The following is a 14,764-nucleotide window of genomic DNA, read 5'->3' as shown; positions in this document are numbered from 1 at the left end:
ATATGAAATTTATGATTTCAGGATAAAATTAGATACAAATCTTCGGATTTCCTTGTCATTTTGCCCATACCAATATTTTTATCTGTATTAGATGAGGTATGACAAGTAAAAAAACATTAAGTTCGGCCGGGCCAAACTTTTATTACCCTCCACCTTAGGGTAAAAGAAACATTAGAAGAAATGTGGCAAAAACCATTAAAATGCCGATTATGGGGAGGTACCGTTATATGGGGGCTATACCAAAACGTGGACCTATAATTACAATGTTTCGTCACCGGAGCTGGAACCCATTATGACCCACAAATACCAATTTTTAGACAAATCAGTGAAAAAATGTGGCAAAAACCATCAAAATACCGAATATGGGGAGGTACCGTTATATGGGGGCTATATCAAATCATGGACCCATGCATGCAATGTTTCGCCACCGAAGCTGGAACCAATTATGACCAACAAATACCAATTTTCGAACAAATCCCTGAAAAAATGTGGCAAAAATCATCAAATTACCGAATATCGGGAAGTACCGTTATATGGGGGCTATACCAAAACGTGGACCTATAATTACAATGTTTCGCCACCGGAGCTGGAACCCATTATGACCAACAAATACCGATTTTCAGACAAATCCGTGAAAAAATGTGGTAAAAAAACTAAAATACTAAATATCGGGAGGTACCTTTATATGGGGGCTATACCACAACGTGGACCTATACATGCAATGTTTTGCCACACGCTCAAGGACCCGCTATGACCTACAAATACCAATTTTAAGACAAATCCGTGAAAAAATGTGGCATAAATCATCAAAATACCGAATATCGGGAGGTACCGTTATATGGGGACTATACCAGAACGTGGACCGATATATCTCATTTTCAATACCAACCATCCTAGACACAATGCAAATAGCTCTGCTAAATTTTGGAGCTCTACGTCAAATAATGTGGGCTGTATCGTGATTTCAACAGACAGACAGACAGACGGACAGACAGACAGACTACAGACGGACAGACAGACAGACGGACATCGTTAAATCGACTTAGAATTTTATGCTGATTATGAATATATATACTTTATGGGGTCTAAAACTAATATTTAGGGATGTTACAAACGGAATGACAAAGTTAATATACCCTCCTTTCCAAGGTGGAGGGTATAAAAATGGAATATTTCGGTCGATTATATCCTTTTTTAAAAATTATCCCATATTTCATATATAATGAAGGAAATAGTCGATATAGTCCAATCCTGGCACGTCACAATATTTATATCATATTTATTTAGGTCCGATACGAAATGGAGAATATTGGCCCATTCCTTTGGAACCTACGCCATAGAGGGTCAACAATTTGAATAATCCTAACATAAGTCAAAATATATTTAAATCATCGAACATTGGCTGGGGTATACATCTGTCGGCAAAACCGCCAACCCTGTTTCCCGAAAACGTAAATGGAATGGTCCAAGCATTCTTCCCCTAAAGAGGATATCGTCCAAAAACAAAAGACTTAAGCGACAAACTTGTCACAATTTTTACCTCCCTTTTGAATTTTTTTTTTTTTTTTTTTGAAAAAGATCAAAAAATCATAAATATTGGCTCTATACAACAAAGTCTTCATAAACAAATTTTGATAAAAAATATTATTTTTTTAAGAAGTTGCAAAAAATCGCCCCCTTTTGGTTATGATAATTACCACTCTTTACAACCGTGTATTCAGTTGTGTATAATTAAACGATATATTGTTTGTTTTGAGAAGAATCTTGTTAAAACCCCAAACAATTTTGCATGCCTCTGCAGCAGAAAATAAAAACAAACAAATATTGCCGGCAATCAAAAAAACAAAACCACAAAATTTGTTTTCCGATTTTGTGGTGGGCAAGTTTTTGACTTTGAAAAAAATGGCAAGAAGTAGAAGAAGAAGCAGCACCAACTTCACAGGTCACACATATTCACAATCGACTGCTGGCTGCTAGCATGGCTAACGGTAATACACCTAATTTGCTGTGAACTACAACTGAAGTCAAAAAACAAAAAAACTAAAAATCTTGGCAAGTGCGATGCCATTCATTGTCTGTTTGGCTGTCTCAACGACTGTCTATAAAAAAATAGCTGCTGCCGTATAAATTGTAACAGCAATTGTCATAATTACTGTTTATTATCTGTGTGTTTTGTTTTGTTTTTTTACAACAACACACCAACAACAACGCCGTAACAACATATTGACTAAATGAAATGTTGGCACGCAATATCGCCAGCCAAATATCTGTGGCGCGAACCATAAACATTTCAAAAATAAACGACCAAAACAATATTTGTTGTTGTAGCTGTTATTGTTTGTTTGTTGGTGGGCCAGAAAAACGTTTATTAAACAAACAATTGTTTCATTTTTCGTTTATTGTTACAGTTATTATTTTAATGCTGTGAATCGGGTAACAGAAAAAAAAACACAAAAAGAGGTGTGTATTTTATTTTCAAAAAAAAATATTTTGGCAGGTTTCACAAACAGTCAACGGGCTCGTCGTCTATTTTGCAGCAATTACTAAAATTAATAAGATGGGAAAATTAGGAAATCGTTTAAAGAGTTTTCACGTAAACAGTTACAAGTTTTAAGGATTGAAAGCGAAGAGAAGGTCCAGCAGATCTTCAAGGCAAAAAAGACCTCCAGACCTACAGGGAGTTTGGGAGAAAAAGACCTCCAGGTCTTTTAGACGAAGAAGGCCTTTAGGACACCTAGGCAAAGAAGACCTATAGGTGAAGAAGACCTACAGGTCTTCAAGACGAAGAAAACCTTCAAGACTTCTGGGCGAATAAGACTCTAAAGGAAGAAGATCTTAAGGTCTTCTAAAGGAAGAAGACCTTCAGGTCTTCTAAAGGAAGAAGACCTTCAGGTCTTCTAAAGGAAGAAGACCTTCAGGTCTTCTAAAGGAAGAAGACCTTCAGGTCTTCTAAAGGAAGAAGACCTTCAGGTCTTCTAAAGTAAGAAGACCTTCAGGTCTTCTAAAGTAAGAAGACATTCAGGTCTTCTAAAGTAAGAAGACCTTCAGATCTTCTAAAGGAAGAAGACCTTCAGGTCTTCTAAATGATGAAGACCTCTTCTAAAGGAAGAAAACTTCCAGATCTTCTAAAGGAAGAAGACCTCTGGTTCCTCTAGACGAACTCTAGAAGAAAAAGACCTTCAGGTCTTCTAGACGAAGAAGACCTTCAGATCTAGCCGAAGAAGTCTTCTAGGTGAATATGACCTCCAAGTCTTCTAGCAAAGAAGCAGGCTTACAGTTCTTCTGATAAAAAAAAGTCCTATAGATTTTCTAAGCGAAAAAGACGGCAGTTCTTCTTGGCGAAGAAAATCTTCAGGTCTTGATGAGGTCGACTTTCAAACCTTCTCCAAGTATTTTAGGCGAAGAAAATCTCCAGGTCTTCTATTCGAAGAGAAAGACTTCCTGACTTACAGTTCTTCTAAGCAAAGGCCACCTATTCGAAGAAGACTTCCATAAAAGACCAAAGATATTCTATGTCCTGACCCTCCTTTTCTTCTATGCGAGCAAGACGTAGGCTTTTGGCTCTTCTATGACATAGGTCCGCCAGCTCTTTTATGACAATGAAGAGCTTCCTGACTTTTCTATGCCAAGCAACAACCTTTCGTATGGCAGACAAGAGCTTGTGCGTCCTCCTACTCTTTTCAGAGAAAAGGGCTATCTACTACTTCTGTGGGTAGAAAGTTCTGCAGGTATTTTCTGAGAAGACCTCCAGTTCATTTATGAGAAGAACTCCAGCTCATCTCTTTGAAGTAACCGCCTCTAGGTCTTCCCTGAGAAGACCTCAGTATAATATGGTCATTGAACCTTATATTTGTGGTATATCCTTCGCCGTTTATACAAGTAATGGTGTTGTCTTTTAGTTCGTAAATGTATGTTCCCTATCTTAGTATACATTAATCTTTTACAACTACAGGGTTGTGTTATTTCGTACTATTTACAATGGGCGAGTTCCTACTATTATCGACTACATATTCGAACAATCCATGTTATAATTTTCTTAACTTAACGGTTATGCCATCTGGAATTGCAACATTACACATCCTCTTTAAGATCTCCATGTAGAAATGGCGTTTTTACATCCAGCTCATGGTAAAATTAAGAAGGTAAAGTCGTTTCACATAAGCATACCCATCTCTGGAAGGAAGAACTCCTCCTTCTCTTTTCAGAAGAAAATACTTATCTACTACTTCTGTGGGTAGAAACCTCTGCAAATATTTTCTTAGAAAATTCCCAGTTCATCTATGAGAAGAACTCCAGCTCATCAGTTAAAAGCTAGCTCCTCTAAGTCTTCTCTGAAAAGTCCTTCAGTTTATCCACAAAAAGAACTCAAGCTCTCCATAAAGAATACCTCAATTTCTTCTCAAAATTCTTCTAATTTAACTTAATTTCCATTCTGACATCACTGCCATTGCCAACATACATAAAAGGTTTCCTATTAATCAAAAATGAAGAAGGATGGAAAAAAATTACAAATCTCAACAGCTTGTCATAAAAATGTACTTTACGACCAATCTAAGAAAATTACCCCGGTTTTTTTGTTAAGCAGTTAACATTATTTAAGGAAAATGTAATAAATTTTACTGCTAATCATGCTGCCACAAATTCATCGCTTTTTCACTTTATTTTGTTGCTGTTGTTGTTTGCTCGCCAACGTCTTGGCCAAATAAATATTTTTCCTAGTTAAATAATGATAATGACTCTGTTGATAGTTGGTCACGCCAATTGCTGCACATCATAACTATAATCTGGGTCCAGAAAGAACTAAAAGAAGAACACCAAAGAGAAACAAAAAACAAGAACCAAGAAAAACGGTAACAAAAAATTGAGGTAAACCAAACATCCTGTTAACTTTCAAAGCTAAGTACTGGCAGCCGTCACTTGGGCATTGGCACCGGGATCTCCCTCTCCTCGTCCTCCTCGACATTGGCAATTGTGGCCATGGTCATTATCATCATCGTGTAATGTGGAGTTAATAAAATGAATCGTAACATTTAGGCAGACAACCGTTCTCTTTTGGGGTTTTTCTTTTATGCTGTGTGTGTGCTTTGTGGGCTGGCTTTACTTTGTTTCGAAGGGTAGTCTTGGTTTATCGCAAGATTTGTAATATTTTAAGGAAGAAGTCAGGGGATTCTTTATCTATAGAAAATATATGGTATTCTGTAAAATATCCTGAATCTAGCAAGGAAATACTAAAGAAACCCGTAGGACGGTCGTTAACATTTTGAGGTCGTTAAAAGTTTTTTTAGAATATTATGCTTAGGGTAGACCTACAGAAACTCTTTCATCCATAGAAGAAAATTTAATAATCAAGTCGTCGACGTTCAGAAAAATTACCAAAACATACTTAGTTTTGTATAAAGACAGTAGTCATTTTTGGATCTGATGCATCCCAGCGATATACCGTATATTTGTAGTTTATCCTTCACCGGTTACACAAGTAATGGCGTGGTCTTTTATTTCATCATCTTATGTTCTCCATCTTAGTGGATATACATAAATTTCTTACAAATACAGGGATGTGTTCCTTCTATTATCTTGTTTTTTTTTACGAAGGGTGTGTTCCTACCAATATCGACTACAGCTCGGCCAAACTGACAATAGTGATCGACCGCCCCGGTCACATGGGGGTTCAGTTAATCAAATGGGTAATGTATTTAAACTATTGTACTATATAATTATTCCTCTTAAGCTAGTACTATATACACTACGGGGCAGAGCAAACCTGGGTCATCCGTCTTACATAATTTCATATTACAAGCCTCTATCACATAAGGAGTATGAGTGATCTGGCAATTCCCAATATTGCCGACTACATAACGGTCATTCGGTAATACCTCGCGCACCACATAATTCCCTTTGAATTTCGGCAATAACTTATTGTGCCTACATTTTTGATTACCACGAAGTCGCCTGCCTTAAACGAGTTGACCCTATCTTCAGATCGCTGCTCGTTATATTTCTAAGATCTCGCAATATCAGCTTCTGTTTTTCCTCTAATCTCCTTTACACCCCCTAGTTTATCCTTCAATGGTTACACCAACAATGGCGTTGTCTTTTGTTTCACCATCTTATGTTCTCCATCTTAGTATACATACATTAATCTCTTACAAATATATGGTTGTGCTATTTCGTACTATTTATAATGGTTGTTATTATCTATATTATTTACAATGGGTGTGTTCCTATATATTCCAACAATGTGGTACCTGTTTAAACGCATATAATGACTTCCTTAACTATACGGTTGTACCTTTTTTGGTTATGTCATCAGAAATTGCCACATAAGACATCCTCTTTAAGGTTCCCATGTATAAATTAAGTTTTTATGCCCACCTGAAAAAAGATGTAATTCCGAGTCATGCCAATATCAAACGTATGGTACTGAAGTTTGCAGCGGACGCACACATTTACAAAACATCTACCCCCTTTTTACTGGAGATACCCCTTGGCTACTAAACGAGCTTTATATTTAGTCGGATTGCCTCATCCACTAGTCTTCCTGTATTTGAAAAATCCATTTTGATTTTAATAATTTTGCAGTTCATGGAACTTCAACCTCTTCCCAAACCTAATTCTCTTTCAAAAATGCTATTTCATCAATAATTGCTTCATAACATTTGGCAACATCTTTCAATTCAGAAATTTCTTTATAGCTTTCCCGAATTCTTTATAATAAAACTATTATTTGGAATCCAGTGGCATAGTTCCAAACGTTTCGTTGACTTCAGATTTCCTTTGGGGTCTTTTGAACGTTATATCTCTCTGGTACGGTGTAAGCAATTCGTTGTCACCCACCTGGCTGACCACTAAAACCTTGATTTCCTTCTCGCCTTGCAATGATAAATGTTTATGTTGATAGGAAATGTTACCACCACCAAAGAGTTGCCAGATAAAGGTTAGCAAAGTTCAACAGACATTTCATTCATTTCTTTCTTCGACGATTGGTTGGGGGCTCCTTTCTTTATTGTACCAGGGGTTTGGGGGAAGAGCAAGAGGCTGCCTGCCTGCCTGCCACCATCGATTCCAATAAATTTGTTAAAATGTAGCAGCCAGCGCTAGCTAAAGTCTTGTGGAAATCCTCCGCTCACTCACCGTGAACTTGTTCGACGTTCTCCTCTGCCATTTGCAGAGTGTGTCTGTGCGAAGCAGAAGAAGAAAAAAATTGTTGAATGAACTATTTTAACGGTCACACCGCACAATTCTTTGGCCATGAACAAAGGAATGTGCTTCTCAGTGGGCAGTGTTGATCCGTTGGCCATACTTCCCCGGCCTAATCAAATAGTATTGAGCAAAAGAAGTTAAGCGTTTGAACTTCTGGAGCAACATGAAGACATTCCCATTAAAAAACATAGTTTTTTTGTAAATCCTGCGGTTGCTTGGTTTGGAGAATAAAATAATTTTGGAATATTTATGTTATGTTCGGCGATGACGATGCTGATGGTGGTGGTGGTGTTGTGATGAGTTGAACCAAGTCTCTTAACACCTTATAAAATAGACCATTCTGGCTGGGAAGTTATGGATGAACTGTTAGTTTTAATGGCGATCAATTACTAGCCAATCTGAACATGTGTTTGAGAGAAGGAAGATGCCAGACCTTCGAGAGGAAGGCCTAATGCCGAAACTAAAAGGATCTTTGCCAAAAATATATTTTCCGATTAAATTATTGTTCATTCTACTCTAAATTAATGTAATTCTCCTCTACTGACCACACCGTTTCTAAACTCCATCACATTTTGATTCAATACTCAATTATAGTAGCTCAGCTCATTTTTTAATTCAATGCCATCTTGTGGTAAACTCACAAACAATATTTTTTTGTTATGGCTGTTGTAATTTTTTTATGTGGCATGGAGACTCCCCCTCCCCTGGTGCGAAAATGTCAAAATAATTTTGTTTGAATATTGAAGTGAAAGACGAGACAAGGTAATTTGTTATAAATTTATTCAGTCAGTCATTCAATCACTGAATGTCAATGGTGATGACGGCGATGTGGATGATGATAGACGTTAGCAGGCTACTACCTATCACAATCATAATTATGGTGTAACATTTGTCAATCCACCTGTTTGTCTTGTCTTGTCGATGTCTATCGATGAATCTATAAAGTTGTTAATTTGAATTGAAATGCAATTTTAATTGACAATAATAATTGGCGTTAGTTTCCTATCTACCCAAAAGAAAAACACACATGCAGACATGACAATAACTGTTTGTCTTCAGAACGTTACATGTCGACAGGCCTTCTCCATTTATGGTTTTGACATTTAAACGAGAATCTTCAAAGTAATAAAAAAAACTAATTATTTTTATTATCGATTTAATTGTTAATAAGCCATGAGATGTTTTGGTGATTGTGAATGGCAAGAGATGTCTTTATTTAATTTAAATTTCCGATATATTTTGCATCACGCCCTCATAGAGTCATTTTTTATATTAAGATATTATCATCTTTAAAATATGATCTTGTAGTATATCCTCTGCGGGTACACAGGTAATGGTGTTGTCTTTTAAGGTGAGAGTAAATAAAAAGATTTTTCTGACTGGATTAAGTCATCGGCTGGCTTCTACGTAGAGGAACAAAGAAGTTTTAGGTTGACTTAGTTCGATTTTGGTCCCACGCTCCTTTCTTCTATTACGAAGAAGCCAGCCGATGACTTAAGCCTGTCAAAAAAGAGTTTTATGTATTCTCATCTTTATTTCATCATCTTATGTTCTCTAGCTTAGTAGACATACATTAATCTCTTACAAATACACGGTTGTCTTCCTATTATTATCTTGTTTTACTTACAATGGGTGCGTTCCTACTATTGTTGACTACAGCTCGGGCAACCTGACCGACCAGCCCGGTCACATGGAGATTAAATTAATCAAATGGCTAATGTATTTAAACCATTCAACCACATAATTAGTCCGCTTATGCTAATACTATATAAACTGCGGGGCAGAGCAACCCTGGGTCTCTCCACCTGGGTCATCCGTCTTCCATAATTTTATATTACAAGCCTCCATCATAAGGATTTTGAGTGATCTGGCAATTCTCAATATCGCCGACTACATAACGATCATTTGGTAGCACCTTGCGCACCACATAAGGTCCCTTGAATTTCGGCAATAACTTCATATGTGTTTACATTTTTGATTCCCACGAAGTCGGCTGCCTTATACGAGTTTACCCTACAGCCCTTTTCTTCAGATCGCTGCTCGTTAAATTTTTTGAGACTTCACGATAGCAGCTTCTGCTTTTCCTCTAATCTCCTTTATACACTCTAGTTTATCCTTCGCCAGTTGTATAAGTACATAAGGCTCTATGAATTTCGGCAATAACTTTTTGTTAAAGCCTACCCTTGTGTCTATATTTTTGATTATTACAAAGCCACCTGCCTTATATGAGTTCACCCCACAACCCTTTTCTTCAGATCGCTGCTCGTTAATTTTTTTTTGAGACTTCACGATAGCAACTTCTGCTTTTCCTCTAATCTCCTTTATACCCTCTAGTTTATCCTTAGCCGGTTACACAAGTAATGGTGTGTATTTTATTCCATCATCTTAAGTTCTCCATCTTAGTATGCATACATTAATCTCTTACAAATACATGCTTGTGTTATTTCGTACTATTTACAATGGTTGTTGCTATCTTTATTATTTACAATGGGTGTATTCCTACTACTATCGACTACAAACTCCATCAACGTGATATTTACGGCCATACCATTTTTGGATATGCCATCAGGAATTGCCACATAAGGCATCCTCTTTAAGATCTCCATTTAAAAAAGTATTTTTTACGTCCAGCTATAGAAACTGGAAATACTAAACCTATGATAGTTAAGTTTGCAACGAATGCATACGTTTCGAAAACATCTACCCCTTTTGCTGGAGTTATCCCTTGGCTACCAAACGAGCTTTACATTTAGTTGGATTGCCATTGTAATCTTTTTGTATTCGAAAAATCGATTTAAATTTTAACAACTATTTTCTGTCAGAACTACTTAACATTTGTGAGTATAAATCCACCTGGTCTCACAATTTTGACTCCGATTTGTTCCATGGCAGAAGAATACAGGTAGATGCATCAACGCTTAGGAACATTGATATGTCAAAAATGTTGAAATGTCTTTTCAAATATTAGTAGATTTTTATATGTTTTCTTATACGACGTCGATCGGATTTTATTATAATTCGTGTTTTTCAACAATTTTTACAAATTTAAATAATTTTTCATTCAACATATTCAATTTCAAAATTGGTTTGACAGTTCATTGTCCCAGCAGCTGTGTCGATGCGTCTACCTATATTCTTCCACCATGGATTTGTCCCATATACTTCTTTGACTTTGAATTATAAACTATCAGGGATCACTAGATGCAAAAATGCAATTTCAATGCAGCTTGAATATAAAATATATAAATCATGCCTATTTCATATTTTACTGACAAGCGTTCCGCAAAAGGTTATACAAGGTTAACTTAATGCCCTATGACTAAGGGCATTATCACGATTAATGTGCTGAATCAGTTTTAAGATGGATTTATTGGATTTGGATTTATTTTAAATCCAATGTTAAATTAAAATATTTTGGAATGCAACACTCTTTTTTACTCCAAAAATCAGCTGACTAACATTTTGAATCATTTGAAACTAGTCTAGACAAGTAGTACGAAAATCTTTTGGCTTTCTAAACTTAAAATTCAACTGCCTTAATTCTGCTCACGATTTTTGCTAAGCAAATTGCTTTGATACATTTTAGATGATTTTTGACCAAACATATTTTTGTGACGGTATGTTGTTTTGAAATTTTTTGATTTATTTATGACATTTCATATGCACAGAACACACTCAAAGACACATGTTTCTTGTTGTTTTTTTTTTCACTTTTCATTTTGTTTGAAAAGTCATTTGTGCTAAATTTGCAATATGCATGCTTGGAATTTTAATTGCAGATATTTTTTTTTATTGTACAATGTGAGAGTACAAAGGAAAATAACAACAGAGAGAGAGGGAGATCAACACTGTAATTAATGTCAGCAGCATTGCACTTTTTTGTTATTGTAAAGATTAGATACTCCACGCAAAACAAAAGTTATGAACTTTGTATATTCATGTTTCAATTTTGAATGCTGGCAACAAATAAATAATATAGAAAGTGTGCCATTTTCCAAAGACTTTTGTCTATAGATACAAGAGTTATGGCCAACTTTGGGATGATGACAGAATTTCAATGAGCCTGAAGATAAGCTAGTATTTCTTCCAAATTTTGATAAAACTTTTTTAAAATATCTTTGTAACATAGAATTTATCTAAAAATCATGTTTATAGAACACAAGTAAAATATCACCCATAGAAGTCCTGGAGCATGTATAGAAGGTCTAGAAAAGAAATGAGAAACTTTTTTCCTTTATTGAAAATCTGAGCAGGGCCTTCCATATGAAAGCTCCTTGAGTGGGCTGCTATAAATAAATTATCTCAAAATAACTTTTTTAACACCTCTTCTCCAAATAATTCAAGTTTATTACTTAGCCTTGTTCGCAATCGATTTACATTTGTTCTGCATGATTTTTTTTATCGCACCGGTATTTATAAATATTTAAAAGTTCTTTCAAGCCGGTTACGTATTTTGTTTCTCTTTACATTTTGTTCTGCAGTCTTTTCGGGAGATTTGATTCTTTTTTTTCTGACTTGCAACTTGACAACGCTGTTGAATTACTTTTTAATCTCGAAAAACGAAAATGAAAAGGCAATGACCAAACGATTTTTTAAACTTGTACAGTTAACTGGTTGACCTTAAACTTCATTACAAGAGACATATATGTATTCATGCATTGAATAGTGTACGGAATATTAGGCTGGAACAGATTGAAAAGAATGTTGGCATGATAAATAAATATAAAGAGAACAGAGAGAGAGCGAGAGAGACAGAATTTTATTTATGATGAAATTCAATTCAACACATTAAGCCAGCAGGATAGAATCCGTATAGGAATTAATGGTTATTTGTGATCTGACTTTTCGCTCGATCCACCTCAATATTTATGCCGGACCATCAACTGAACATTCGCTTAAACTTTGTTCGAAGTTTAACTACTTTTTCAATTCAATTTGATGTGTGTCAAGCTAAATGAAGGCTATAATTTATGGAGCATCCCTATGGATAAACCAAAAGGTAATAAGACAAAGGAGATTTACCAATAAAACAATGTATTTGTATTTTTATGAAGTTCCTTGGAATTTTAGAAATGAAAAAGGAAGGCTTTCAGTTTGAAATGTCAAATAAAAGGGGCCCAATAAAGCAACTTGAAGTTCCCAAAACTTCGATTTAAGTTCCGCTCTTCAAGGTCAAATCAGTCGGGATCGAAAGTTACCATACAGAGTGAGATAAAAAAAAAACTGCAACAAAGTCAAACGCCATAATTTTTACATTTTTATTTTATGTCGGAAATAGCATCAACATTTAAAATAAGTTTAGATATGTTCGAATTCGTTACCTTTGGCACCTGTTCACGGATAAGTGAACATGTTTTTATAATAAAAGAGAATAGCAGGGCTACCTAGTGTAGATGAGAGGGATTTGTTAAACAGGGATCTTCTTAACCCTTTCAGTGTCAATGAAAATTTTTGTCGAGATAAAAATCTGAAATTCCGTACTAATTTACTAAAATGTGCTCAGAAATTCGAAAACGAAACTAATAGAATAGAACTGCAATATTTTTAAATAGCGAACGTGTCTGTTATAAAAAAATATCAAAAATAACGGTTCGTAAGAAAAACAAAAAATGGCAAAGAAAGAGAGTACTTTTAAATGTCAAATATATTTGACAAAAACACTGAAAGGGTTAATACAGTCCACATTAAGTAAGATAAGAAAATGTGGTGAGCAGACCTTCGAGTTAGAAATAAATAATACAGAATTTTCAATTGCTGCATGTGTTATGGTGGAGTTAGATTATGGGATGTAATCTTTACTCAGACTGATAAGCAAGTGCAGCATGTTTGCTTGCCACATGTGAGACAGCTATGCGTGTTTATGACCTCCCCCTAAGGTTTATGGTGCATATGCATGTGTACAGTTGGTATATCTCTCTCTCTCTCTCATTTACACTTAATGATAATTTAGCATAAGTCATATTATCGTAAGTAGTTCTTAAGAAATATTTTTAGTAAATAAATTTAATGTCTTACAAACGCTCAAACGGAAAAGATTTTGCGTCTTTTAATTATTGATCTCGGTTTACAGCACCAATTATGGCCTTCAAACGACCAATGAAACCGTCACACGCTGCCCGAATGTTGCTCTGCGGTATTTTAGCCCATTCCCGGCGAAGCGCTTGCTTAAGGTGATCGACATTTTTCTATTTGTTAGTGCCAACCTTGCATTCCAAAATACTATAGACACAATAGCTCAACGGATTGGTATCCGGAGATTATGGTGGCCATTGTGCGCTGGAAATGAAGCGAGGAACCTCATTTTGTAGCCATTCTTGGGTGGCGCGAGCTGTGTGCGATGGTGCTGTTGTCCTGTTGGAATATCCAAGGTCTGCGGCCAAAATGTTTGCGTGCCCAAGCCTTTAATACACCCTGCAGAATATTTTCGCCATAATATTCGGCATTTATTCTGATGCCACGCTCGAATACGAGCGGAGAGCGACCATCGGCTGTTATGGCGGCCCATACTATCACCATGGCCGGCGCATGAGTTCTGGTGGCCAACGGAAGGTGAACATTTTCATCTGACCTCTTTGGCAAGTGAACACGATCATTTTGTTTGTTTACAAACTGCTGGACAACGAATGTTTTCTCATCGGAGAAAACCAAATTCGCCAGTTCACCACTTTCGGCCAAGCGAAGCAGCTCTTTTGTGTCTATTTTCTTTCTGTTGCGGTGTAAGTTCTTGCACTTTTTGGAAATATCAATGGCTTTAACCCGAGCTCATTTTTCAATAATTGCCGAATGGAATATTGCGATATGTTCAGCTCACGACCTCTGCGACGCGGGTTTCGATCTTTACTTTTCGAGCCATTTCCGCTGATGTTGCTGTTTTCTTCCGTCCACTTCCTTGTAGTCGAGCTACGCTTCCAGTATCACTACCAGGTAACGAGCGATGGTACGAGACACAAAATATTTATTCCCATTTTAATGCTGGAGTGCTATAGCGATAGCAACTTGTGGTTTTCCAGCCAAATATAAAGAAATCGCACTATCACGCTTGAATTCTATCACGAATAACTTTTTTTCTGGAAAATTGTCTCCAAAATGCTTTTGTACGCTTGTAAAGAATATAATGAACTGTCACTGGAATAATTTTAACAGCTCTCGGACGAGTGGCTTAGATGTGACAGCAGTCTGAAGTTGGTTGCAGTTTTTTCATCTCAGCCTGTTAATATATTTGGTACGTTAAGTAACAATGACAATGTCTCAAATAAATGTTGTAATTTCTATTTCTGATAAAGGATACTAGGAGGTAGGTTTCGCGTGAGATAAATGTGTGTAGAAAATTGGGACCCTTTTCAAAATTTGTTTTTTTGGACCAAAGGTTCAAGATTGGGCCGGCAATGTGAGGGACCAAACATCATCCAGTTCTCTTGTCATGGTCGTGTGGTGTGTTGTTGTTTTGTTCTTCGTTGAGACCAACTCCTCTCTTGTTGTTAAGCCCCTAGGACTGCTAGTGTTAAGGGTTGAGAATCTCCCTGAAAGAAATGCCACGACTGAGTATGCCGGAATTCCACCGAGG

The 14,764-nt window shown here is 36.3% G+C and overlaps 1 protein-coding gene across 2 annotated transcripts in view; it reads left to right on the top strand.

Moving 5' to 3' along the window:
- Window positions 1-14,764, top strand: part of LOC101894093 (uncharacterized) — a 151,529-nt gene that overhangs the window by 135,469 nt on the left and 1,296 nt on the right. The gene's annotated exons all lie outside the window — the stretch shown is intronic.

This window comes from Musca domestica, unplaced genomic scaffold, assembly GCF_030504385.1.
Source record: "Musca domestica strain aabys unplaced genomic scaffold, Musca_domestica.polishedcontigs.V.1.1 12, whole genome shotgun sequence".
NCBI classification, from domain to species: domain Eukaryota; kingdom Metazoa; phylum Arthropoda; class Insecta; order Diptera; family Muscidae; genus Musca; species Musca domestica.
This window is presented reverse-complemented; position numbering and strand designations above follow the sequence as displayed.